Source organism: Choloepus didactylus, chromosome 19, assembly GCF_015220235.1.
Source record: "Choloepus didactylus isolate mChoDid1 chromosome 19, mChoDid1.pri, whole genome shotgun sequence".
Taxonomy (NCBI): Eukaryota; Metazoa; Chordata; class Mammalia; order Pilosa; family Megalonychidae; genus Choloepus; species Choloepus didactylus.
The window spans coordinates 21,288,036-21,311,144 of record NC_051325.1 but is presented as its reverse complement, the minus strand read 5'-3'; the positions used below and the strand labels follow the sequence as shown (position 1 = coordinate 21,311,144).

At 35.9% G+C, this 23,109-nt stretch overlaps 1 pseudogene; it reads left to right on the top strand.

Moving 5' to 3' along the window:
- The first annotated feature begins 439 nt into the window (after window positions 1-439).
- Window positions 440-10,947, top strand: LOC119515727 (annotated as a pseudogene).
- The last annotated feature ends 12,162 nt before the right edge of the window (window positions 10,948-23,109 follow it).

Sequence of the window (23,109 nt, the reverse complement as noted above, 5' to 3'; positions counted from 1 at the left end):
GCTCATTTATATGTCTCCACTAATCAAGGCCCACCCTGAATGGGCGGGGCCACGCCTCCATGGCAACATCTCATCAAAATCATCTCCCACAGCTGGGTGGGGCACATTCCAAGCAAATCTAACCAGCACCGAAACTTCTGCCCCACAAAACTACAAAGACAATGGCATTTGGGGGACACAATACATTCAAACTGGCACAGGCATTAAGGCTTAAAATTTAAAGTTTCTATTTGGGATGATGGAAATATTTTGGTAATGGGTGGTGGTGATGGTAGCATAACATTGTGAATGAAATTAGCATCACTCAATTATGTATCTGAATATGATTAAAAGGGGATATGTTACCTTTTGGCTGTGTGTGTCTGAGGATCCACAGTAGGAACCGCAGACGGTTTGTTGAGCCCATTAGTTCCCGTGGCCAAGACTTGACACCACAGCCATGTCCCACTATCCGCACCCCCCAAACATGCCTCTGTTCATGAGGAATATGGCCCACAACACCAGGTCTGAAGATTTACATCGTGAATTTGGTCATCATGGTCCTATAGTTGATGTGTGCGTTCCACTTGATTTCTACACTCATCGTCCAAGAGGATTTGCTAATGTTCAATTTGAGGATGTTCGTGATGCAGAAGATGAGTTATATAATTTGGACAGAAAATGGATTTGTGGACGTCAAATTGAAATCCAGTTTGCACAGGGGGATCAGAAGACACCAAATCAAATGAAAGCCAAGGAAGGAAGAAATGTATTCAGTTCTCACTATGATGATTATGACAGACGTTCTCGAAGCCAAAGCTATGAAAGGAGGTGATCAAGAAGTTGGTCTTCTGATTATAACTACAGATCTTATAGTCCTAGAAACAGTAGACTGACTGGAAGACCACGGTGTAGCAGAAGCCATTCCAACAATGAAAGATTCGAACACCAAAATCAATCTTTTTCAAGATCTAAATCCAATTCAAGATCACTGTCCAAGTCCCAGTCCAAGAAAAAAAATGAAGACTAAATCACGTTCTAGATCTGCATCTCACACCAAAAGTAGAGGCACCTCTAAAACAGATTGCAAAACGTATTATAAGTCTGGCTCAAGATATGAAAAGGAATCAAGGAAAAAAGAACCACCTAGATCCAAATCTCAGTCAAGATCACAGTCTAGGTCTAGGTCAAAATCTAGATCAAGGTATTGGACTAGTCCTAAATCCAGTGGCCACTAATAGCTTAAGCCATGATATTTTAGGAATGTATCATTCATTTACTTGTTGTTTTTGGTTTACTTAAATTATCAGGAATACAATGTTGCAATGATGGTTAAAAAAAAAAACACAATGCTTGTTAGTTTTCCCTGTACTAGGCAATGGTTATAATTAAAACGATACGCTGTTGAGAAGCCACTCTTAAGAGTCCAGTTTGTTTAATGTTAATGAGCAGCTACCAATTTGTAGTGTCTATATTTTTGTAAAGATTCTCATTTTTTTATGCTTGAAGTATTGGTGAAAGGTGTTGGTTGACCATAATTTGCAACGTTGTTTTATTCAAGATAAACTTTCATATCCATATTTGGTAGAACTGTTAACCTAGAAATGTAGCTTGTTAATAAAATAGAATGATACACAAGTGAAGTTGTAGCCACAGTACAGCAATGACTGCTCAGATGCATTTAGGTTCAGGGTGGACATTTAATGTCTTATCAAGATGTCTAGGTTCATTATAATATTTTATTTATGAAGCAGTTTGGAATAAGTAGTTCTTTTGTAATCCCCCACTGCCTTGAGGAATGATGCCAACTGGGTTAAGTAGCATTTTCAGGGAAGTTGAGTTTTTGAGTGTACAGAGCCTTCACTGCTTTTTTTCTGGTTTCTATGAAGATTTGAAACATAAAAAATATCAGAACTCACCTTAAATTTGAGCAGGTCTTTGATGATATGAATAATGTTAGGGGGAAAGAATGCTGTTTTGTAGTTCTAAATTTTAAGGAGCATTGTTGCCCAGGATTCTGCTTAGTTTTCTTACTGCTGTTAGAAGCAAGTAAATTGTTTCAAAGTAGGTTTTGTTTGTGTGTGTGCATAGTGTAAAATAACTGAATTTTGATGCTTCTAGCACTCAGTTGGTTTGTGCATTTGTATCAAAATCTGCCTACCTCTTTATGAGGGAGGCTTGCTCTTCACACCTCAGTTTATTTTATGTGAGGCAAGTTGAAAGACAACACTCCCATTACTAGATGATTCAGTGGTGCCATGAAATTTTAAATAATTTGGGGGACAGGATTAGTCAATTTAAAGCAACAGTCACATCTCTTGAGTTTTTGACTGATTATCAGTGTACCGATTGGTAATTAGTACATTATTTTGTACTTGGCAGTACCTGGCTAAATATGAGGAAATGATACCTTTAGCTATTTATCATTTCTACTATTTCTCTGAGAGATTGTTTTGGGGGCCATAAAAGTAACTTAATGACATGTCCAATCTCATTTCAGAATAAAAGCTAGCATCTTCAAAAATCTCAGATTGCTCGCTTGCAGATTTAAGTAAGAAATTTTGTGGGAAAACGATTCCTTTTAGAGGGTTGCTTTTTCCTTTTTGGTTTTAATAATCTTGCCCTGCCTGTGAAGACACAAGATGGTTTTTAAATACTGTTTGTGGAATGTGTTTAAAGGATTGATTCTAGAACCTTTGATATTTGATGGTATTTCTAACTTTCATTTCTTACTGTTTGCATTTTATGTTCATGTTCTGCTATGCAATCATTTATATGCACGTTTGTTTAAATTTTTTTAGATTTTCCTGGATGTATAGTTTAAAAACAAAAAGTCTATTTAAAACTGTAGGAGTAGTTTGCAGTTCTAGCAAAGAGGAAAGTTGTGGAGTTAAACTTTGTATTTTCTTTCTTATAGAAGCTTCTGAAAAGGTATTTTTATATGTTCTTTTTAACAAATATTGTGTACAACCTTTAAAACATCAACGTTTGGATCAAAACAAGAACCAGTTTATTTTCTCCTTGCTGTAAATTAAGCAAACATGCTATAAAAAAAACAAAATGAAGGAAATATTAACTGGAATTATTACAGTTTTGGATATGATTCTAAAATAACAATGAAAACAATGTAGATTTAGGAATATTGTTAATCAGTGTTGCATTAGGCACAATTAACTTTGACTTTGGAAAGGATAGACCTGGCCAGAAAGCTACATCTTTTACATAGTACTTTAAAAATCCTTATGTAATGTAAAAGTTGTTTCATGATTGCTCATTAAGTCTCTTGGATTAAATAACTTGGACGTTATTTAGTAGTGTTAAGGTACCTGTTAAAATGAAATGGGGCAGGGGCAGCTAATTGTGACTTTATGTTTTCATTATTGGATAGGCCAGTATTTCTGCTGTGCTACCTTTCTAATCAAGATACATTTGAATTAACAGAAATTATGGCTGATAATACTTTACTGCTGTTTGTTGATATCAGGAAAAGTAGCACCAAGACTGATAAATCAGACAGGTAACTGATACTGAAGGCACTGACAATTCTCTAGCAAATGCCCACGCAGCATACAATTTCTGAAATATATACATTAACAATATTTTTCACATACAAATTTAACCGAGGGAAGGCTAAACGTCTCTTCTATTTGAAAACAAATCCAAGGAACCTTATCAACAGTAGCATATCAAATAAACCTAATCATTTCTAGAACTTGTCCTTCTACAAAGTGAAGGAACAAATCTTTGTAATTTTTCCAGGGATCATCTGGGAAATCTCAAGTTTCTGTTATAAGCATCATCCTGAAAATTTAATTTAATTTAATTTTACATTTAGGATTTTATTTTTGGAAGGGAAAATCAAGACACTTAAAATAGAAATCAGATTATCCTGTTGAAATGCATGTTACTATGCATTTCAAAGTGAAAACCAAACATATACAAATGAACATAGATGTTGACATAATTGTAAAGAAACTTAGCTCTTTCCTAAGAGAGATTTTTTTTTTCCTTAAACAATTAAGGACATAAAAAATTCAGCATAAACCATAGCAGGTTATTCGGTAAGAACAAGAAGATTAGCTATCTATGCAGATTGCACAGAAAAAAGAATAAACCTTAATATAGAAAAAGGCATTAAAGAAAGAAAGACCATCAATTGTAACTAAGATTTTAAACATTTCATAGCTTATCAAGCTCAGGCATTATAAACCAAGGCAAATATATTTTAACTTCTAAATTTCCTCTTTCATTATGCTGTGGAACAGAACATATATTCTGGAACAGACTTTCAATTAACTTGAGGACCAATCTCAGGGGTTCCATGAGGTTAGAACTAATTTCATAGTATTACTGAGATGGTATTAACATTCAATATGTTCATCATTGCTATCTTCAAATGAATTAATAACTAAGCATTAAAAAATCTATTTTATTTTCCAATAAAGTAAATATTGATAATTATAACCCCAAAAGAAAGCTCTTTGAAATCCTCAAAAATGCATTAAAGAATGCAAATGGGTCAAGACACTAAAAACCCACTCCTTTAGGACAAAAGCACTCTTTTCCTTAAAAATAGAAGTACCTAAATGGTTGCATTTCTCTGAAAGTATTGCTTTTAAATGTAGTCTGTCACCTATTAATTATAACTTTTAACCAAGATAATTAATTTCTGTTTCACAGAGAAAACTGGGGGGAGTGAGATATGGTAATTGTGCACTTCCTGACACATAAACATTTTGCAGTTTACTTAGTAGAACTCATGAACATCCACAATACAGCTTTCTACTTCTACACATATTATTTATGCATTTATCAAAGTGTCAGAAATAAATGTTCATTATAGACCAAAAATATAGTCTCTCAGTTACATACAAAAGTAAAAAGTAAAAGTACATAAAGTTAAATTATGCTTAGTAAGTGATGTTGCAGTGTTTTCTTACTTAGAATTTACCTACAAATCTCAGCTCATATATTTCATTTCGTAATATTTTCTCAATTTGAAACATCTTCATTTCCTCAACTGATCGCTTCTCTCTTGCCTGACTTTTATGATTCCATTGCCACAGACCTTCAGATCATGTATAGTTTAGTCTCTAGTAATTACAGTTGGAAGTAATTACAAAAAGGAAGAAGTTTAGTACAACAGAAGACATAGGCTGAGATGATATATCAGGAGATGAGTTAGTGTAACTGAGAAATTAAGAAGGAATAAATGATTATGATTACTGAATCATTATATAGATGTTTTTTGTTCTATACTGTAGACTAGGCAGAAGTTAATACCTGAAATTACTGAAACTCAACTAGTCTCACACTGGTTTATACTAACTATTGTAGTCATCTTTCTAGCTTAGTCTCAGCCTTGTTTATACTTTCTATTGTAGTGGTTACAACTCTAACGTCCTTCCCCCTTGTTTGAATCCATGAAAATCCTTAACCCCTTAGACTCTAAGAGATTTCAGGGGCCATAGACCATCTGATCTCCTACATTGTATGTAGCAAAAAACCTTTTCTCTTTTTGAACCCCATTGTCATGGATTGGCTCTTATGTGCATTGGGCAGAGAACCCACCACTTTTGTTCAGTATCAGTAGTAATAAAAGTCAGATTATACAAAGTCAAACCCCTCAGAATTATTTACAACAACCTCAAAAAGGAACTGAGCTAAAAACCTGTAAAAGACACATTGAAGGATTGAAGTAACAGTTATTTACCATATTACAATATGTTCTTGCATACAATTGTCACATGTGGAGTCAGAATTAAATTGTACATGTATTTAGTGGAGAATGTTGCATAAGAACTTCTCCAGTAGGCCAAGATCATTTGGTTAAATATAGGTTTGAACAATAGAATAGAGAATGTAAAGCTAAAAGAAATTGTTATGCAAATGAAAAAAATGTTACAGGCATCCTTTGAGAGTTTCAAAACAGGAAGAAATTTTTGAATAGGAATTAATGAATGCTAATTAATCAATCCTGATAAGGCATCTCATCCTTTGATATTTTGTTACACGTTTTTACCAAAAATGTTTCATGAATTTATTTTAATCTCTTTTCCCTTTAGTATTTAAAAGTCCTTAACCATGGTGATTTTGTTCATTGGTGGACTGAGAAAAGACAGTCATTTTTTTTAGATGTGTGTCTATTTTAGTGGTCTCCCTCTTCACCATATGAGCTCGTTGAGACCATGTGTTAACCATCTTTCTATTTCTAAAGCCCTTATCTGGAGTAGGAATATAGTAAGTGTTAGTTGATTTCAATTAAATCAAAATTATGGACAATATGCATAAGATGTTTATCACAGCAGTATTGATGAAAGCCAAAAATAGCAAAATTAAAGTTCTCATGGGACCCAGAGAACATCTTTTGTTGCTCAGATGTGGCCTCTCTCTCTAAGCCAACTCGGCAGGTAAACTCAATGCCCTCCCCACCATGTGGGACATGACTCCCAGGGGTGTAAATCTCCCTGGCAATGTGGGACATGACTCCCGGGGATGGGCTGGACCCGGCATCATGGGATTGAGAAAGTCATCTTGACCAAAAGAGGGAAGAGAAATGAAACATCAGTGGCAGAGAGATTTAAAATGGAGTCGAGAAGTTATTATGGAGGTTATTCTTAATCATTATATAGATATCCCTTTTTAGTTTTTAGTGTATTGGAATGGCTAGAAGGAAATACCTGAAACTGTTGAATTGCAATCCAGTAGCCTTGATTCTTGAAGAGGATTGAGAGGATTGTATACCTATATAGCTTCCACAGTGTGACTGTGTGATTGTGAAAACCTTGTGGCTCACACTACCTTTATCCAGTGTATGCACAGATGAGTAGAAAAAAATGGGGACAAAAATTAAGTGAATCATGGGGGGATGGGATATTTTGGGTGTTCTTTTTTACTTTTCTTTTTATTCTTATTTTTAGGGGGGTAATGAAATGTTCAAAAATTGTGGTCATGAATGCACAACTATATGACGATACTGTGAACAACTGATTGTACACTTTGAATGACTGTATGGTATGTGAATATATCTCAATAAAATTGAATTTAAAAAAAATTTCTTATGGGAAAAATAGTTTATTATAGCCTGATGTATATATTAAATATGACCCATCTAGACATTAAAATTAGGCTTATGAAAACAATATAGATGTAGAAACATGGCTAAGCATTTTTCTCAAAATAGTAGCAAAGAAATGTGATTAAATCTTGTAGATAAATTATGATTCCAAAAAATTTAAATCACATGATAAAAGAAATATTTTTCATGCAATTTAGGATCTCACAGCTTTATTGAGAAATTCATGAATCAGGCGGCATTCCATTCAGAGAGTAGAAGGGAGCTCTGACAAGGGAGTGGAGAGGGAAAGCTCATATAGAGCAAATACAGAAGCAAGTGAGGAAATTGCTTCTGACATTAAATTTCCATTTTACATAGTGGGGTCTTACCAGGTGGGGAGGAGGTATATACTGACTGGTATGGTATATTTCTCCAATCTGATATGCTATCTTTATTGGATAAAAAATAGCTTTGTCACTTATCTGCATTTCTGTAGACTGTGTTCCATTTTCCTAGAAAGCTCCTGCAGGTCAATTTTTTTTTCTTTTTTTTGTCTTTTGGAAAAGCCCTTCTGGGAAAGGGTTCTCTCTCTACAATACCCAACACAGGTGGCCATTTTATTTTACTTAACACATGTGAACTTAAAACCAAATGGGAGAAATCACACATTTCAGTGGGAATTATTTTTTAAGCATCTAAGATATATGTTCCCCTATTACTTTATTCAATTTTCTTTACATTAAATAAATATTTTATAATTATTGTCAATATTTCATTGAACCATATATGACAACACATCTTGCCATTATGGAAGTAAAATCATTAAATCAAAGGGATGGAAGACAAAGAAAATTTTAAAGATTCATAGGATTCTATTTCAGTGGTTGTCAAGTTAAAAAAAATCAGCAGATTATGGAATTGAAAGCCAACATTATACAGTACATAAATACAGCAGGGACATAATGAGCTTAAGCTGTTTGCCCTATAAATTTCTATGGCTTCTGAAACAAAAATGACCAAACCTCTGGAAATGTGTTCCATTCCCAAATGTGCCCACACACAAAAGACCTTTGGTTGTCATTTTGGTTTTAGAGTAAATAGAATGTGTGGGCTATTTAAAGAATGAAACAGTTCAGTGAACAACAGCAAATTCGAATTTGTAAAGGATGCCTCTGGGCCATAGATATCCTTTCACTGTAATTTTTATCTGTCTTTTTTTTTTTTATGTCATCCAACAGCTACAGATTAGCACTGGGTCTAAACACCAAGTGCTTTACCTTCTGTGCCACATTTTCTGTCATTTATTCAGGTTGCATCTATTAACAACCACATCATACATTTTTTCTATAATTTCTAATAAAATTTTCTTCTGTCTTTATCTTCATCTATAATCATGTTTCCTGAATTGGAAAGATTAATTATTGTCAACCTCTGAGTTATCTTTTTAATGAAAAACAGTGATTTGGCTGTTCTTTTGGGACTACACTTCACTTCTGGTGGGAATTAAAAGGGTATTCAATAGCAAAACATACATTTTTAAAATCTGGTTGAGAAAGCTTCCAAAGGACCCTTTCAGTTTTATACTTTTAATTCTTTGTTTTGAGATTATATAGACTTATTAGAATTTCCATAGTGTACCAGTTTGATGCATTATGTCCCCCAAAACATGATTATCTTTGATGCAATCTTGTGTGGGCAGACATATTAGTGTTGATCAGATTTTGGAATCCTTTGGGCGTTTCCATGGAGTTGCGATTCAGTCAACTGTGGACAAGACCTTTGGTTGGATAATTTCCATGGAGAGTGGGTTTGAATTAAATTACTTGAGCACTATATAAGCTCAGACATAAGGAGCAAGCTTGCTACAGCCAAGAGGGACACTTTGAAGTATGCACAGAAGCTGAGACAGTAGCTGTAGGTGAGAGACAGTTTGAAGATGGCCATTGAAAGTAGACTCTGCTCTGGAGAAGCTGAGAGAAGACAAACACCACAAGAGCAACTAAGAGTGACATCTTTGAGGAACTGCAGCCTAGAGAGGAATGTCCTGGGAAAAAGCCATTTTGAAACCAGAACTTCGGAGCAGACATGAGCCACCTGCCTTCACAGCTAACAGAGGTTTTCCGGACACCATTGGCCATCCTCCAGTTAAGGTACCTGATTGTTGATGTGTTACTGTGGACACTTTATGGCCTTAAGACTATAACTGTATAACCAAATAAACCCCCTTTTATAAAAGCCAATCCATCTCTGGTGTTTTGCATTCTGGCAGCATTAGCAAACTAGAGCGCATACATTTCTAAAGAGGATCACACTATGAAATTGTCTACTTAGTCTTAGCAACCATTACAAAGCAGCAACAAATATCTACTTTCTTCATGTTGTCAGTTTGTGTATGTATGGGTGTGTGTGGTTCCTTAGTATTTGCTGAAAATACACTATGTCATGACAGAGTTGTGGCCATCTGCATCTCTGGAAATTGAAATTGGATTAAAATCCAAAAGCAACCACAATATTCATATAAATCACAAATCAGTAAGATATTAAACTGGGCAATCAAATGGATCAAATAAGAAGAAAAGATGAATGATAATCAATTTGAAAATTAGCACTGTTTTAAGAAATAATTGCAAGTTAAATACTACATTTAGCCTGTATATTAAGAATGTACCCTGTGATTATATGTAATTTCTGTGTCAATGACTGTACAAAAACAAAATGACCATCGAATGTGTACATTAAAATTCATAAAATAAAAAAAATTTTAAAAAGATACATTTGGCCTTGTGTTTATGACATGAGTTCAAATACTTTTGCACTGAATGTTGGAGAGCAATTAATATGAAGTGATAACCACTTTGGGATAATGGTTTAGGTATTTTTTTGGTTTGAATTCTAGCTACTTGATAATGACAATAATTTTAGCTGATATTTATTGAGTATTTATGATGTGCTAGACATTTTTTAAAACCTTTACATATTAACTCATTTACTCTTCACAAAATCCTATGAGAAAAATATTTTTTATTATCCCCATATCACAGATTAAGGAAACTGAGGCACAGAGACTGTCAATGGCAGAGTGAGGATTTGAGCCCAGGCCTAGTCCTTAGTTTTGTTTTTTTTTGTGTTTTTTGAGGGAATTTAAAAACAAAAATGGCAAAAATAACACCTCCCAATAATATATCAGACCCTAAGTTTCAATGAGAAACTTACAGTGTGCAGTGTAAACACATTAATCCCAAAAGTAGATTCAGAAGATAGCCCACTGAAAATTCTTCTCAGACTCTGGGAAACTAGAAGGTCTGGTGTTTTTATTTTTATTTTTCACTTGCGTCACTTATTTTTAGACTCAAAACGGTTTTCTTGGGAAACTTACACCCAACAGCTTCAAAAGCACTATAATTCAACCTATGATAGTTAGGATTCTGTTGGTATTTGATGAGGATCCTTACACAGTATTTTAAGTTAATTTTGGGTTACATAGTTGAGTTCCACAATTTTTAAGCACCTATTTTGTATCTGGCACAATACTCAACATTAGAATAGATCATATCAGGACTCAAGTGAGGGCTGACACTTCATCTCTCTTTTTACTTAAGATCTCTCTTCATTTTTTTTTTTTGAAGCCAAGTCAGCAAGAAGAAAAATGACAGATAATGCTTCAGTGTGGAAAGGTGCTACATAGAGTATGAGCTGGTAAATTACAACCCAAGGAAAGTACAAGTACAAGGGAACTATTGTACTATTCTCTTGAAAATTTGGCCCAGTAAGCAGCTACATCCAGTTCAACTAACAAAATCCTGTTTACCACAGAGAAGAATAAATAAGACCAAACTGACAAAACATCCTTCTTTTATTTAAGACCAAACTGTAGCTGGAATTCCCAGTACAGTTCTGCTTACTACACTTGAAGAAATATCTGAAAAAGCAGAAGAAGAACCAAAGAGGGGCAATTCAAGTGACCAAAGGGTGGGTGGAAGGTGTTGCAGTATGAATAGTGTACGAATATTTTGACTCTGTTCTGAAAAGATAAAAGAATGTTATCGAAAACTGCATGGAATAATTGAAGTCCCTTCCAGTTTGAAAGTAAGCATTTTAGGACAAATGAAAGGAAATTCAACTTTGTACTTGTGAAAACTAATCCTAAATATGAATAGGTTTATATTGACTCCTGGGTAATAGGTCCTTAATAAATTACTGAAAATTAGGATATCTGAATATCAAGGAAGACAGCCATAGTCTCTTACAGTGCCTCCATTGGCATGTCTCATACTGAATTGGTGGGAAAAGATATGGTCCAATATAAACTTTCTCTTTTGCTTGTCTTTTAAAGTCAGTTCCAGTTTTGCTATTATTAGCAAACCTTGCCTATGTTTATTCTGCTTAATTGTTTGCTTTGCTGGCATCTGAGTTTATTTACTTATACACCACATGCAGCTTACATCTTCCTCTTTCCCAGGTAGATTCCAAATATGATTCTTGATATCTGGCAAAGAGGGTCCATGTCTTTCTCACCTCTTACCTAGTCAGGATATTCAGCAAACATTTATTGCCCCCTTACTGTTGGGCAAAACGTTTTGCTTGATAATTGAGGAGAAAAAAATAGATATAATTGACTTAATAAATGTCTACTGAGAGCACAATCTTGTGAATCATTACAGTATGGACTCGTTTTGTCTGAGGTATATCCATAACAATTATTTTATACCAGTCATATCCTAATGTAATTATAAAACCCAGTATATACTATCAAAGATAAGTAATTTTGTGGGTATCTGCCATTTTTAAGTATCCAATATTTCTGTTTGCATCCCATTAATACAAATAATGAATTTGATTTGTTTTAATCTGTAATAAACTGATTTATTGTGCAAAAAAAGGGGGATATATTAGGTTGTATATTTGTACTTAAATAAAAATTTAAAAAAATAATCCATGGACCAGCACAACACAAACAGTGAGCCTTGAGTTAAACCATGGACAATAGTTAATAGTACAATTATTAAAATTTATTTTCATCAATTGTAACAAATATACCACACTAACACAAGTTATTAATAACAGGGTGGTATATGGAAATCCTGTATTTGATGCACGATTGTCCTGTATACCCACAACTTCTCTAATTATCATCTTCATAAAATGAAGTCATATGTGAACACCCTCCCAAACAGTTATAAAAAGACAAATAACCCAGTTTTTTAAAATGGACAAAGTTCTGAATAGACATTTCCCCAAAGAGTTTACACAAATGGCCAATAAGTACATGAAAAGATGTTCAACATCATTAGCCATTAGAAAGATGCAAATAAACCATGATGAGATATCACTTCACAACCTCTAGGATGTCTAGCATGAAAAGACACTGAATAACAAGTGTTGGTGAGGATACAGAGAAATTGGAGCCCTCATATATTGCTAGTGGACATGTAAAATGGTGCATCCACTTCAGAAAACACTCTGGCTGTTCTTAGAGGCTAAATATCAAGTAACAACCTGACAGGAAATCTCCTGGCTTTATATCCAAGAGAAATGCAAACATATGTTCACACAAAAACATATATGAATGTTCATAGCTGCCTTATTTATAATATTAAAAAGTGGAAACTACCTATATTTCCGTCAACTGATGAATGGACAAACACATTGTGGCGTATCCATACAATGAAACATTATTTGGCCATTAAAAAGTTATGGAGTACTGACACATGCTACAACATGGATGGATCTTGAAAACATTATGCAAAGTGAAAGAAACCAGTCACAAAAGACTACCTATTGCATGATTCCATTTATATGAAATACTCAGAAGAGGCAGATCTGTAGAGACAGAAAGTAGATTATTGGTTGCATGATACATTATATCTTACTAAAGCTGTTATATGAAAAATTAAAAAGAATAAAACTCAATCTGGGAAATTTCAAAAACATAAGAAGAAAATGTTTGCTAGCACACCTCTGCATTCAAAGCAAGCTAATGTGCAGTTGATGTGCATTCTACTTGTGGTTCATTTCCATGAATTTTTCCACATGTCTATATATGGTTTTTTTTTTTCATGCTCATCATCACATTAACACAACAAGAACTAGAGACCAACCAGTTGGAAATGGAATGAGGGAAAGTTGTCAAGTCTCCAGAACTGGAAAAACAGGTTGAACAAAGATTTCGTATGTCACCAGCTAAGGCTATGTGCTTTAATTCACTCACAGGAAATTCATTAAAAAAAAGAACCATTTGGAAGAGAAGATGCAATTCAGTGTGTTAGCCAGTATCTTCTGGAAACCTAACACATCATGGTTACTGAGAACCAAAGACCCTATTCAAAGGTCAAAACGCAGTTAATATATAACCCTTCCTTCCCCACCTCAATTCAGAGTAGACCAAATTCATGGTAATATGTGTGTGAGTAGTGTGTTCATATCAGAGAAAAGACTTGGGAGAAAAGAAAACAATATAACACTCTCAGTAATAATGTTAAAATTCTATCGAATGAAGCTATCCAGCAATAAGAATGGACAACTTACAATTACATGAAATAATATGGAAAATCTCACAATCATAATGTTGAATGAAAGAAGCCAGACACAAAGTACATTCATTATGATTCCTCTAAGATAAAGTGAAAAAGGAAGCAAAACTAATCTATGCTAATAGAAGTCAGGATAGTGGTTACACATGGGATAGTTGTGGCTAGGAGTATGAGAGAAGCTCTGGGGTACAGATAGTGTTCTGTTTCCTCATCTGGATGCTGGTTATCCCTATGGGAAGAGTTTATAAGATTTCTTTGTGATATGCACTTATGATTTGTGCACATTTCTTAAAGTATGTTACATTTTTAAATATATGCATTGGAAATAAGAGGTATTCAATAGTTGTGCTAGTGTGGATTTATTATGTCCCCCAAAATGCCATTATCTTTGATGCATTCTTGTGGGGGAAGATGTATTAGTGTTGATTAGATTGGAATCCTTTGACTGTTTCCATGTAGATGTGACTTAATCAACTGTGAGTGAAACATCTGATTGGATAATTTCCATGGAGGTGTTACCCTGCCCATTCAGGCTGGGTGTTAATTGGATCACTGGAGTTGTATAAGGAAGTTCACACACAGAAGGATCTGAGATCAACTAAGAGTGACATTCTGAAGAGAAGCTGCAGCTGAGACAGACATTTTGAAGATGGACATTGGAAGCTGATACAGACATTTTGGAGAACGCCATTTTGAAACGCAACCTGGGAGCAAGCACATGCCAGCCACATGCCTTCCCAGCTAACAGGTTTTCCAGATGTCAAGAACCTTTCTCCAGTGGAGGTACCTGTTGTTGATGACTTACCTTAGACACATTATTGCCTTAAGACTATCACTTTGTAACCAAATAAACCCCCTTCATAAAAGCCAATCCATTTCTGATATTTTGCATAATGGCAGCATTAGCAAACCGGAACAATATGACAGTAAAATTTTAGCATCCAAGTCTACAATTCCCCTTTCCTCCAGGTCTATTTTGCCACATAGCCTCCTGAGCGATTTTTATGCCTGTCTGGATACTGAGTGAGGTCAAGAACTGTCAGGGCTGAAGATTCCAATGGAGATTGTAGTGTAGATGGTACTTTCCTTCCAGGAAGACCAACAATACAGCAATAGGGACTGATGGTGCAGGACAATCCCACTCTTAAGGATTTTCATACCTTGTAATAATTGGAATTCAATAACCTTGTTGGAATCTTAGCTTTTGCTTTTTTGGGGGTGGTCAGGATAGCTCTAATTAGATACACTCCTTCTAACCTTGATGTGGGCCTGGACAAGCAGCAGAGTGAAGGAGACTACCTATCATAATGGATGCAATACAATGAAGTGAATTATCTGGATGTCCCCCTTCTGGCCCTGAAACACTGAAGGTCCAGACAGCCAGCTCCCCCTTCTTCCGGAACAGAAGTCATGCAAATCGTGCGTCTCATAGGGCCCTGTGCTTACATCTCACCTGCACATGATTTAATACTCTGCTGTCACCCTCTTGAGGTTGTCAATAATGTTTAAACAGTGGGTCCACATTTTCATTTTGCCCTGTGCCCTGCAAATCATGTAGCTAGTCCAGTCCATGGATCAACTCATTTGACACATTTAATAGATCTGGATAGTCAAGAAAAAGTGTTTACAGTGGGTCTGCAAAGTGCCATGAATCATGAGTTCTGGGCAAGAAAAAAATGAACAAGGACAAGCCAGACTGAAGAAAAGCAAGAATTTTTACATGCGTTCCAAAAACATAGCCTACTGCTGGTGCCACTCGACTTTGAATCTCTTCTTTCTTGTGGTTTTGAGAGTGGATAAAAAGGAAAACAACCAAGATGGACTGACCAATTTTGAACCTATATACCAAGCTGATCTAAAACATTATTTTCCATGCTTTTCTTTTTCCACCAAGGAGAGGAATAATGCATTTGATTATTCATTAGTAATTAATTGTGATGGCTTACCTATTTTTTGAAAAATTGGGGCTTAAATCTTTTAATCTTACAGATGTGTTTTATTGTACATGTCTTTGTCTTGCCTCCACAACTACATTGCTGAGTGTTAGCTTCCTGAATGTCACCTATTCCTTGATGCAACTGACAATCATTATCCAACGCCCTATAGGCTACCTTCTATATAATAGAGATGCAAAACTGATTGGCTGATGAGTCTTGATTTCTTATCAAATATCACCCTGGATTTACCTCCAAAGTTAACACTTTGCTTTTTCAACAGGCTTGAAATGAGAACCAGATCTTCCAGTCTTTTCACTTTACAGGACAACTGGATTGTCCTCAGCACTTTTGCTCTAAACTGGTCCAAAGTAATGCAGTAGAGACGTGGGGTTGAAAAACACTAGATATTGATTCAAAACCCAGCTGTATTGTGTAGTGCTTTTTAATTATCTTGGACTCATAATTAAAAGAACTATTATCTGAACCTCAGTTTTTAATGTGTAAAATGGAAATTTTATTGACTGTTATGAAGGTTATTGTGAAGACGCAATGAAATGTGAAAATTCCCAGAAAAACTATCTAGCACATTGTTTATGAGTCAAGGAGGGGATGGGAGTGGCAGTTTAAATACCAAACAGCTGATACTACAAATGACAAAAGTATCATTTTCAAAAATTAAAAAAAAGTTGACTTTCAAACAAATATAAAATAAGCATGTCAAAGATTTTATTCAACTTATTAAGTGTTGAATAATTAATCAACATTAATATGCTCAGGCCAGATCAAAAGAGAATCTGAAGAACAGACATATATAGATCGACAGATGGAGGGAGGGAGAGAGAAAGAGGCAGGAATGCAGAAATGAATCTTCTACTAGATGCAAAACTGGACCATGTACTCTAGGACATTATTGTTGGGGATTATATTTTCAAAGTGGCAGAAATCAATTGTACATCACTAGTCAAAATTAATCTGCATTTCTATCAGTTTTCTGCACGTCTTCTCTCCCTACAGAATTATAAAATATTCAATAGAAAAATTGACCAAAAAACACACACCCCTATCAAAACAGATGATCCCCCTTGATGGTTCATTAGACTTTGCCCTGCACTCCACTAAAAGAACACTCAGTTATCTCTCTTTCCCATTTCCAAGTCTTAGACAATTTTTCCTACAAAATTACCTGTAGTATAACTCAATTTTTGTGTGTATGTAGTTAAATGGAAATGATTTGAAATGCCTAAGCTCATACACGTCCCATTTCAAACATTACAGTGGGACAATAGGTTTGCTTTCTTTCTTTGTGTGTATGTGTTTTTATGTTGCAAGGAGGGTAGATAGGTAGAGTGATGTTGTATATTATTACAATACATTAATTGGCATCATTGTCACTCTCTCCCTCAGCCTTCATCCTAGCCTATAAACAGTTCTATTCTCATTGAACCAAGAGGTGGAAGTTACAAACAGAATGCAGAGGAATACAACAACAACAAAAATGACACAATAAAAACCCTTTTCAACTTTGGCATTCCAAAAGTGAAGCCCTGGCTGGGGTGGGGGGGTGGGGGGGTGGACAAAGAAGACTCACAAGAGTTAGAGCAGCAGGTTTGAAGAGAGGGGGATGTTCCTGGGGGACCAAGAGAGAGAGGCTTCCAGGGGTAAGAAGGGCAATCAGAAGGGAAGTAAAGAGAGTAGAGACACAAGAGGGTGGCAGGGGAAGGAGACTTGCCCTCCTTCCCAGGCAGTGTCCCTTAAAGGAGAAAAAGTCCCTGGAGAGAGAACAAACAGATGTAGAGGGAGTCTAGGTGGATGGGGACATAGGAGGAATTGTAGGGGGTCCCAGATTCCTAGCCTGGCAGGAAGGGAGCAGAACAATTCCTCTGCATTCCACATGGCACAGAGAAAGCAGAGACTAGCAAGCTATAGAACTGAAGAGGGTAGGAGCGCAGAATAGAATTCTCAGTAGCATCAATCAATGACCAAACACTTTGTCATTCCTCAAGCCTGCTGTTCCCAGAGCTCCCTGATTTCATGAGCGCTCCCCGCAACCAGACCAACTGACTGAGATTGTCTCAGCCACCCCCGTGGGGTGACGTGGGGGCTCAAAGTTTAAATTAAATTGTAAGAGTAAGTTCTATTTTTCACACTGCTGATCTTGGGGCTGTGGTTTACATGTGCTATATTTATAATTGAGGTGAGTAGAAAGATTCTGCCAACTGGCAGACTTAGTGCTGGTCCACTCCTAGGATCCACACAGGTGAACCTCTTATTGTCAGTATCCAAAAGGCTCAGCCACAAACCCTTGGCAGCTTAGAAAATGTCTCCATCTCAAGGTGCCAGAATCACCTCAGGATTTAACTTTGGGATCTGGCCACTGCAGGACAGTTTATCCTTCAAGCATCTGAGCCCACTTTGGCTATTTAATTCACCTCATGCCCAGCAGAGGTATATAAGGCCCAGTCACACTAAGGAAGCCAAATAAATTTCCTAGTACACTGGGAGACAGACTACACACATGTCTCCCAGTAGTCTTTGCATGCAAGAAGTCTGGAAATACACTTTCAGCCATTGGACAAAAAAAAACACCTTGTGGACATTTTTCAGCCTACATTGCTGCCTCACTGTGGCTGCTATGAGAGGTGGCTCAGGGTCAGGCTATAAGCCACCTATGGCTGATATTGCTAATAGTCACCAAACCTATGCTCTCCTCTTCTTCCTGGACACACAGCTAGAGGACATTTATCAGCATCCCTCACAGTTAAGTGTGGCCGTGTGACTGCCTCACAGCCAGTGGAATTGGGAAGAAGTGATATGCGGCGTGCCCAGGTCTTACCCGTGAAACCCTCCCACAAGCACTTCCCCACACCCTTTCTCCTTTGGCCAATGGGAGATGTGACCCCAGTGACCTTGGAAGCCACAGTCTGAGGGTGGCAGAGCATGGATCACATCAGTGTGGGAGCCAGACTTGAACTGGGCAGTGTGGTCCCGGACAATGCCCAGGCCCCTTTCCTAGTTTCTTGGTAAGGAGTTCTGAGAAGATAAAGTCAAATTGGGGCCACAGTTCCTGCTTATGAGCCTTCCTTGATAGGTGACCTTATAACAGCCAAACTGATAGCCTGTGGTCTTGGAGTCTCCCTTCCAAGGATACCCAAGAATTCCATGAATGTCTTTCTCTGTGCATTATTTGGAAGATGTGGGCTAAGAACAAAATGTAAACAGAATATTCCTTCTACAGCCATAAGGGATTTAACTCCCCCCCCTCCACAAGAACACTTGAAGGAAAATTCACAGTCAAAAACTTGAAATCCTTAAGTACAAACAAGCTTAGGGTCTGCCAAAATTCACTGAATTTGTGCCTTTTACTCAATATAAATTCTACCTATAAAAGAAACAACAGCAACAAACATACCACTACGATATAATACAATTAGACACTCATCAGAATAATTAAAAGGTAAATGACTGACCATACCAAGTGCTGGAGATGATGTGGAACATCTGGACCATTCATGCATTACTGGCTGGAGAACAAACTGGTACAAGCACTTGGAAAATTATTTGTCAATATTTTCCAAAACTGAACACATGCATACCTTATGACCTAGCAATTCCACCTAGCTAGACTGACAAAGAAAAAGAGAGGATGCAATTGACTAAAATCAGAAATGAAAAGGGGGACATACTACCAATCGCCGAGAAATAAAAAGGATTATTAGAGAATACTATGAACAAGTGTATAGCAACAAATTAGAAAACCTACATGAAATGGACAAATTCCTAAAAACATACAAACCACCTATACTTACTTACCAGACCAAAAACAAGTAAAAACATTGAGTCAGGGGGAAAAAACTTCCAAGAAAAGAAAACCCAGAAGCAGATGGCTTCACTGGAGAATTTTACCAAACATTTCAAGACAAGTTTACACCACCCCTGCTCAAACTCTTCCAAAAATATTGAAGAGGAGGGAACACTTCTAACTCATTCTATGAAGCCAGCATCATCCAAACAACAAAGCCAGATAAAAATACCCCAAGAAAAGCACAGACTAATATCCCTTATGAACCTAAGTTGCAAACATCCTCAACAAAATACTAGCAAACTGTACCCAGCATCACACTGAAAGAATTATACACTATGATCAAAAGGGACTTATCCCAGGAATGCAAGGGTGGTTCAACATGAGAAAATCCATTAATAAGTATACTACATTAACAGAATGAAGGGGGGAAAAACAACAACATGTGCTCATCTCAACAGATGCGGAAAAGGCATGTGACAAAATACATCACCCTTCTTAATAAAAATACTTAGAAAACTAGGAATAGAAGGAAACTTCCTCAACATGATAAGGGGCATATAAGAAAAACACTGAGCTAATATCATACTCAATGCTCAATTGATTTTTGATACAGGTATCAAGCTCACTTGATGGGGAAAGAATAGTTTCTTCAACAAATGGTGCTGGGAAAATTGGATAGTCATATGCAAAAGAATGAAGGTGGACACCTACCTCATACCATATGCAAAAAATAAGCTCAAAATGAATCAAAGACCTATATAAAAGAATCAGAACTATAAAACCTCTAGAAAAAAATGTAGGGAAGCATCTTCATGTTTCTTCCATTTTACACCCAAAGCACAAGCAAGAAAAGAAAAAATAGATAAATGGGAACTCATCAAAATTACAAATTTAATGCAAAGTTCATCATGAAAGTAAAGAAACAACGTATAGAATAGAAGAAAATTTTTGTAAACCACAAATCTGATAAGGATTTAACATCCAGAATATATAAAGAAATCCTGCAACTCAACAACAAAGACACATAACCTAAATAAAAATGGGAAACAGATTTGCATAGACATTTCTTCAAAGAAGATACACAAAAGGCCAAAATACATATGAAAAGATGCTCAGCATCATTAGCCATCATGGAAATGGAAATCAAAACCACAGTGAGGTACCATTTCACACCCACTAGAATGGCTGCTAAAAAAATGGAAAATAACCCACCAAAGTTTTCCACAGTGGCTGCATCATTTTATATTCACATCAAAAATGCCCAAGTGTTCTTAAGTATAGAATTTCCAAATTATTCTGCAATCCCACTACTAGGTGTATAGCCAAAAGAATTGAAAGCAGGGACTCGAACAGGTATTTGCACAGCAAGGCTCATAATGACATTTTTCACAATTGTCAAAAGATGGAAGAACCCAAGTGTCCATCAACCAATGAATGAATAAAGAAAATGTGGTATAAACATAAAATGGAATATTATTCAGCCATTATAAACAATGAACAGGCAACAACATGGATGAACCTTGAAGACATCATATTGAACGAAATAAACCAGACAAAAGAGGACAAATCCTTTATGATCTCCCTGATAGGAAATGATTAAAATAAGCAAATTTGTAGAGTCAGAAACTAGAATACAGATTGCCAGGGGTTAGGATGTCGGTAGGATTTGGGGATTTAATATTCCATTGGTTCAGAATTTCTATTTGGGATAATGAAAAAAGTTTAGTAATGGATGGTGGTGATGGTAGCACAGCTTTGTTAATTATATATTTGAATATGGTTAAAAGGGGAAATTTTAGGTTATATATACATATATGTTACCAGGAGAAAAATTAGGAAAAAACAACATAGGACTGTACAACACAGTGACACAATGCAAACTATGGGCAATAGTTAATAGCACAATAATATTCTTTCATCTCTTTTAATAAAGATACAACACTAATGCAAAGTGTTAATAGGGGAAATGTGTGTGCAGGGGGGATATACTAGAGCTCTCTATTTTCTGCATATTATATCTTTAAAGCTACAACTTTTCTAATGTTTAAAAAAAACAGCAAAAAATGCAAGAAAAACATGTAGGAAACAGTGAAGGGATTAGTGATGGAGGGCTGTAGAATTTTGCCTTCCCAAATAAGTAGGTAGAAATTAATTGCTGAGAAGCTGGACTTGAAACTCCCTGTAGACATAGGGGCAGTGGACAGCACCAGCCATCCACTGCAGCTCTGGTTCAGGCCCCTGGATTACACAGACTTTTAGCACCTCCCATGGGGGTCAAAGCTCCTTCCCCTCCAAAGCAGTATCGGGAACCCCAGCTTCACCAAGAAGGTCCACCTGTTCCTTGGAGTTGGGTAAATGTACTATCAGCCTGAAAGGTTTAAAGTTAGTAGGGAGATGATGAAGAAAATCAAACATGTAATATTAATACTTTGTTAAGTTTAGGAATAATCTACGTGTGTGGATGAATTAATGAACCTATTATATTTAAGATACTCGGACATCATAGGCTTGTAATTTTAAGTTAAAATATGCAACAGAATTTTAACTAACTTATAAACAGTATTTGGATATTTAAGAGAACTTGATTTGCTGTTCCAACTTGTTTGAATTTATTAAATTTATGAGTTTTTCTTGGGCGTGGCAAAATTCTGCTTGTTAAAACTAGTTTTCGCCAACAGCTATTTGAAGCGCTTAAAAGAAAATAAAAGATTTGAAACTGGTTTTATGTTTTAAATATTAAAGGTATTTAATGAGCTAAATTTTAAAGATTTTAGGGCATTCTATTAAGTTTATAAATGGTACTGTTTAAGGAGAACTTCACCTACTAACATGTGCAATCAAATATTAATTGATTAGTAATTATGAAATTGTTTTTGTTTCATACAATGATTGTAACAAGATTTATAACAAATTTAGCTAGGTTTTCAAAGTGTAACTTTAATATGCCAAATATTAATTTATAAACTACTGAAGTAAAAAGTTTTTGTATTGCACAAAAAACCCTCTAAAGAAAATAAGAAATTGATATTGACAAAAATAAAAATGTCTTTATGATTAAGAAAATCTAGTAGCTGCCTCCCCATCTCCCCCAAATATAATGGCTTTGAGGAGTCCATCCCCAAGCATCTAGGACAGCAGGATTACAGAGCAGCCCTGGATTACTTTAAGTCCCTAGCTCCATGTTTTGAGAGTCTGAACCCAGCCCAGATTTGGGGTTTTCTTTCATCCCAGTTCCATAGACAACAAAGGGTCGAGATATGCACTACATGGAAGGCTCAGCCTACTCTTTGCTTGCAGCATTCTGAAGATAATTGCTCCACCCAGGACTTGAACAGACACTACTCCTGGAGGATAATATCATGAAGAGAAGCAAACAATTAATGACCCTGCTGTAACTGACACTGGGTTGGCAGTCAACAATAAATAACAGGTCTGTTTTCTTTTTCTTTATTACGAAAGCTGTGGGTTTACAGAACCATCATGCATAAAATACAGGGTTCCCATATACCACCCAATTATTAATACCTTGCATGACACAAGTGAGCACTAAGGCAAACCACAGACTATAATTAATATAGTTCTATTATAATTATCATTATCATTATCATTACTATTATAATTAATATAATAGTACTATTATAAAAATGTGCTAACATCACCTGTAATAAATGTTCCACAACAGGTTTGTTTCTATCCTAAAATCTCATTGTTATCATATTAGCCAATGTTTGGAAAGAATGCAAAAACCGAAACCTGACACCTGCAACATCAATATCTGCCCTTCCTATGTCATGGTATTTTTAC